Raw genomic sequence first — 6,338 nt, 5'->3', positions numbered from 1 at the left:
CAGACCTTGGTTGGGTTGCGCGCCCTGGTGCGCACCAAGGAGCGCTCTGAAGTGTGCTCCAAGGTGCGGCGTGCACGAAGTCGGAGCCCGGTTTGCCCCGGGTGTGCACCTCGGGTGCGCACCTCGCGTGCACCTTCGCTGCGGTGGGCACCTTGGCTGGGTTGCGCGCCTTGGTGGGCACCATGCAGTGCACGAAGTCGGAGCCCGGATTGCCCCGGGCGCGCACCTCCGCCAGGGTGGGCACCTTGGTGCGCACAACTTGCCTGGGCTGCGCACCAGGAAGGGCTCAAGATGGCACCCGCGTTCCGTTTTTTTCACTATCTTTCAGAACGGAAATTTTAAAATCTCGTTTTTTTTTGCCTTTTCTGGAAATTAGTGAAGGCAGCGCATCAAAGGTGCGCAACGCTGGTGCGAACCTGGGAGCGCTCCGATGTGTGCTCCAAGGTGCGGCGTGCACGAAGTCGGACCCCGGTTTGCCCCGGGTGCGCACCTCGCGTGCACCTTGGTGCGCACACCTTGGCTGGGTTGCGCGCCCTGGTGGGCACCATGGTGCGCACCAAGGAGCGCTCCGAAGTGTGCTCCAAGGTGCGGCGTGCACGAAGTCGGAGCCCGGTTTGCCCCGGGTGCGCACCTCGCGTGCACCTTCGCCGCGGTGGGCACCATGGCGTGCACGAAGTCGGAGCCCGGTTTGCCCCGGGTGCGCACCTCGCGTGCACCTTCGCCGGGGTGGGCACCTTGGTGTGCAGACCTTGGCTGGGTTGCGCGCCCTGGTGGGCACCATGGTGCGCACCAAGGAGCGCTCCGAAGTGTGCTCCAAGGTGCGGCCTGCACGAAGTCGGAGCCCGGTTTGCCCCGGGTGTGCACCTCGGGTGGGCACCTTGGTGCGCATGCCTTGCCTGGGCTGCGCACCAGGGCGGGCTCAAGATGGCACCCGCGTTCCTTTTTTTTCACTATCTTTCAAAACGGAAATTTTAAAATCTCATTTTTTTTTGCCTTTTTCTGGAAATTAGTGAAGGCAGCGCATCAAAGGTGCGCACCTCGCTGCCCACCACGGTGCGCAACGCCGGTGGGCACCCGGGAGTGCTTCGAAGTGTGCTCCAAGGTGCTGCGTGCACGTTGTCGGAGCCCGGTTTGCCCCGGGTGCGCACCTCGCGTGCACCTTCGTCGGGGTGGGCACCTTGGCTGGGTTTGCCCCGGCTGCGCTCCGAAGCGGGGTTATTGGAGCGCCGCCTCTTTTTTTGTCGGAGCGTTTGGTGGGGTTTCTCGCATTGGCTCTTCCGAGGCCCGGTTGCCACCCTGGCGCGCACGAAGTCGGAAGTAGGGTTAATTGCCCGGGTGCGCACCTTTGCCAGGGTGGGCACCTTACCTGGGCTGCGCACCAGGGCGGGCTCAAGATGGCACGCGCGTTCCGTTTTTTTCACTATCTTTCAAAACGGAAATTTTAAAATCTCCTTTTTTTTTTGCCTTTTCTGGAAATTAGTGAAGGCAGCGCATCAAAGGTGCGCACCTCGCTGCCCACCTTGGTGTGCTCTGAGGTGCGCACCCGGGAGCGCTACGAAGTGTGCTCCAAGGTGCGGCGTGCACGTTGTCGGAGCCCGGTTTGCCCCGGGTGCGCACCTCGCCTGCACCTTGGCCGGGGTGGGCACCTTGGCTGGGTTTGCCCAGGGTGCGCTCCGAAGCGGGGTTACTGGAGCGCCCCCTCTTTTTTTGTCAGAGCGTTTGGTGGGGTTTCTCGCATTGGCTCTTCCCAGGCCCGGTTGTTGGGTGCGCTCCCACCCTGGCGCGCGCGAAGTTGGAAGTTGGGTTAATTGCCCGGGCGCGCACCTTCGCCAGGGTGGGCACCTTGGTGCGCACACCTTGGCTGGGCTGCGCACCAGGGCGGGCTCAAGATGGCACCAGCATTCCCTTTTTCTCACTATCTTTCAAAACGGAAATTTTAAAATCTCGTTTTTTTTTTGCCTTTTATGGAAATTAGTGAAGGCATCGCATCAAAGGTGCGCACCTCGCTGCCCACCTTGGTGTGCTCCGAGGTGCCCACCACGGTGCGCAACGCCGGTGCGAACCCGGGAGCGCCCCGATGTGTGCTCCAAGGTGCGGCGTGCACGAAGTCGGACCCCGGTTTGCCCCGGGTGCGCACCTCGCGTGCACCTTGGTGCGCACACCTTGGCTGGGTTGCGCGGCCTGGTGGGCACCATGGTGCGCACCAAGGAGCGCTCCGAAGTGTGCTCCAAGGTGCGGCGTGCACGAAGTCGGAGCCCGGTTTGCCCCGGGTACGCACCTCGCGTGCACCTTCGCCGGGGTGGGCACCTCGGCTGGGTTGCGCGCCCTGGTGCGCACCAAGGAGCGCTCCGAAGTGTGCTCCAAGGTGCGGCGTGCACGAAGTCGGAGCCCGGTTTGCCCCGGGTGCGCACCTCGCGTGCACCTTCGGCGGGGTTGCGCGCCCTGGTGGGCACCATGGTGCGCACCAAGGAGCGCTCCGAAGTGTGCTCCAAGGTGCGGCGTGCACGAAGTCGGAGCCCGGTTTGCCCCGGGTGCGCACCTCGCGTGCACCTTCGGCGGGGTTGCGCGCCCTGGTGGGCACCATGGTGCGCACCAAGGAGCGCTCCGAAGTGTGCTCCAAGGTGCGGCGTGCACGAAGTCGGAGCCCGGTTTGCCCCGGGTGCGCACCTCGCGTGCACCTTCGCCGCGGTGGGCACCATGGCGTGCACGAAGTCGGAGCCCGGTTTGCCCCGGGTGCGCACCTCGCGTGCACCTTCGCCGGGGTGGGCACCTCGGCTGGGTTGCGCGCCCTGGTGCGCACCAAGGAGCGCTCCGAAGTGTGCTCCAAGGTGCGGCGTGCACGAAGTCGGAGCCCGGTTTGCCCCGGGTGCGCACCTCGCGTGCACCTTCGCCAGGGTGGGCACCTCGGTGCGCACACCTTCTCAATGTTTTCTTGCCTTTTCTGGAAATTGGTGAAGGCAGCGCATCAAAGGTGCGCACCTCGGTGTGCTCCGAGGTGCGAACCCGAGAGCGCTCCGAGGTGCCCACGAAGTCGAAAGTCGGGTTAATTGCATTGTTTTCCCCGGGTGCGCTCCGAGGTGCGCAACATCGGCGCGCACCAAGGAGGGCTCCGAAGTGTGCTCCAAGGTGCGCACGATGGCGTGCACCTCTGGTGCGCACGATTCGGAGCTCGGTTTGACCGGGGTGCGCACACCTTGGCTGGGTTGCGCACCTTTTGTGCGCTCCAAGGTGCGCACGAAGTCGGAGCTCGGTTTGCCCCGGGTGCGCACCTTCGCCAGGGTGCGCACCTTGATGCGCACGCCTTGGCTGGGCTGCGCACCTTGGTGGGCGCCATGGTGCGCACCTTTCGTGCGCTCCAAGGTGCGCACGAAGTCGGAGCTCGGTTTGCCCCGGGTGCGCACCTTGGTGGGCGCCATGGTGCACTCCGAGGTGCCCAAGATTGGTGCGCACCAAGGAGCGCTCCGAAGTGCGCTCCAAGGTGCGCGCGAAGTCGAAAGTTGGGTTAATTGTCCGGTTTGCCTCGGGTGCGCACCTTGCGTGCACCTTCGCCAGGGTGGGCGCCTTGGTGCGCACACCTTGGCTGGGCTGCGCACACCTTGGCACCCGCGTTTCCTTCATTTTAAATTTTTTTTTTTTACAATCTCTCAAGTGGGAAATTCTATAATCTCAACTTTTTTTGCCTTTTCAGGAAACTTTTGAATGGAGCGCATCATTGGTGCGCTCCGAAGTGTGCTCCAAAGCTCTCTCCAGCTGCGTGCACCTGCCCCGGCCGCGCACCCGGCCCCGCCCAGCTTCGCTCACCTGTCCCGGGCGTCTGGTGCGGAACCTTAGAGTAAGAAACATCACCGTGCACCTTGGCCAACGTGCGCGACTCGACCGAGCGCGCACTGGCCGAGGTGCACACCGATTTCACCTGGGTGCGCGCGCAGCACCTCGGGCGCACCGGGGTGCGCGCACAACGCCCGGGTTGCACCGTGGCCTGTGTGCTCGGGGTGCCTCGGGTGCGCGCTCGGTGTCGCCCCCCGCGCGCGCGGTAGTGCGGGCAGCGCACCCCGGCCCGGCCCGGCCCCGACGAGAACGCAAACGGGCAAAAGGTTTATTCAAATAGCATTGCGACGCCCGGCGAAAAACTAAAAAAGGGTGCAACACCGGGACTTCCCGGGAGGTCACCCATCCCAGTACTACTCCGGCCCAAGCGCGCTTAACTGCGGAGTTCTGATGGGATCCGGTGCACTAATGCTGGTATGATCGCACCCGTTATGAGCTTGTCGCAGTGTGTACTTAGCAAACCGCGACCCACGTGCGAATCCACCCCGGCCACCCACCCCCGTCGAGGTGCACACCCTCCCTCGCGAAGTGCGCCCCGTTCGCCAAGTGTGAGCCCTGCCCGGGTGCGCGCACCTTGCTAGGGCGTCGGGTGTGCACCCGGCCCGGCCTACGTGCGTGCACCTGGAGGGGGCGTCGTGTGCGTGCAGTGTCCCGTCTGCAACGCGGTGCCCACACACCACCTCGGGCGCAACGACCTGCGCTCACATGTGGGCCGAGTGCACCTTGGTGCATGTTCGGGGCGCCTCGGGTGCACGCTCGATCTTGCCCCGGTGCACCAAGGCGCTCGGTTTGCCCCGGGTGCGCACTTGGTGCAAGGTGGGCACCCAAAATAGGGATCAAGCACCAAAACACAAGTTTCGGGATGCAAAATGGGACCCAAGGACCACAAATGCGTTCCAAGACCCATGATGGGTCCACGAGAACAAAAATGTGTTCCGAGACTTAATAAACAAATATTGGGTTTTAGGAGAAGAAACATGCTCTGATGCCCAAAACGAGAATCGACCCCGAAAAGGCCACAGGCCAAAAGTGGGATGCGAGACAAAAAAAAATGGGACCCGAGGACCAAAATTGGGTTCCCAGGTCGAAGACAGGGCAACCGGACAAGAAACGACCTCTAAGGCTCGAAATGAGTCCCGACGACTAAAACTTGACAAGAAGCACCCATCAGGCACCCAACTCGACACCCATGGGATGCCGACCCACCCGGGCTTCCACCTAGCACACCTTGGCACCCACCCACCCTCGCACCCAACCTCGCACCCAACTTAGCACCTTTGAACCCACATTGGCACTCACCCTGACCCTGGCACCTTGGAACCCACATTGGCACTCACCTTGACCCTGGCACCCACCTTTGCACTCACCTTGGGACCCACCCTGGCTCCCACCTCGGCACCCACCCAGACACCCACCTTGGTTCCTTGGCACCCACCTTGGATCCTTGGCACCCACCCCGACACCCACCTTGGCACGCAACTTGGCTACTTGCCACCCACCTTGGCTCCTTGACGCCCACCCCGACAACCACCCCGTGACCTACCCTGGCTAGGGTTGGTGCACACCCACCCTGGTGCCCACCTTGGCACCCACCCTATGACCCACCTTGGCACGCACCTTAGTACCCACCCCGTTACCCACCCTAGGACCCACCCCGTGACCCACCTTGGCCAGGGTGGGTGCACCCACCCTGGTGCCCACCTTGGCACCCACCCATCCTAGCACCCAGCCTGTGACCGGGCTTGGAACCCAACCTTGCACCCGCACCCGTCTTGGCCAGTGTGGGTGCGCACCCATCCTGGCACCCACGTTGTGACACACCCTTTAACCCACGCACCCTAGCACCCACGTTGGCACCCACCTTGGAACCCAACCTAGCAACTTGGCACCCACCCCGTGACCCACCTTGGCATCCACCATAGCAGTCGCCGACTTGGCACCCACCTCGGCACCCACCTTGACACTTGTGGACCCACCTTGCCACTCACCCTAGCATCGACCCATCCTAGCACCCACCCTGGCACCTTTGCACCCTAGCACTCACCCATCCTAGCACCTAACCTGTGACCCACCTTGACACTCACCCTCGCACCCACCTTGGAACCCAACCTAGCACCCACCCACCCTGACACCAACCCTAGCACCTACCCACCCTTGCACCCACCCTGTGACCCATCTTGGCACCCACCCATCCTACCACTCAACCTATCACCCACCTTCTCACCCACCTTGGCATCCACCTTAGCACCCACCCACACTGGCACCTTGGCACCCACCTCGGGCAAGGTGGGTGCACACCCACCCTGGCACCCAATTTAGAACCCACCGAGCATGTTACCCACCTTGGCACCCACATTGCAGCCCACCCTAGTACCCACCCTATGACCCACATTGGCATCCACACCCTAGCACCCAGGCACCTCGACACCCGCCTTGACACCCACCCTAGCACTGAACCTGTGACCCACCTTGGAACTCACCCTAGAACCCACCCACCCTGTGAACCACCT

General features: G+C 63.1%; 1 non-coding gene across 1 annotated transcript; it reads right to left on the bottom strand.

Annotated features, from left to right (window-relative positions):
* Window positions 1–4,137: 4,137 nt before the first annotated feature.
* On the bottom strand, window positions 4,138–4,256 carry LOC131872458 (5S ribosomal RNA). Its single transcript, XR_009370610.1, has one exon. It is a non-coding gene; the product is annotated as a 5S ribosomal RNA (ribosomal RNA).
* Window positions 4,257–6,338: the final 2,082 nt, after the last annotated feature.

This window comes from Cryptomeria japonica, unplaced genomic scaffold (genome assembly GCF_030272615.1).
Source record: "Cryptomeria japonica unplaced genomic scaffold, Sugi_1.0 HiC_scaffold_615, whole genome shotgun sequence".
NCBI lineage: Eukaryota > Viridiplantae > Streptophyta > Pinopsida > Cupressales > Cupressaceae > Cryptomeria > Cryptomeria japonica.
Note: the sequence above shows the minus strand (reverse complement) of the source record. Positions and strands in the feature narration are given on the sequence as shown.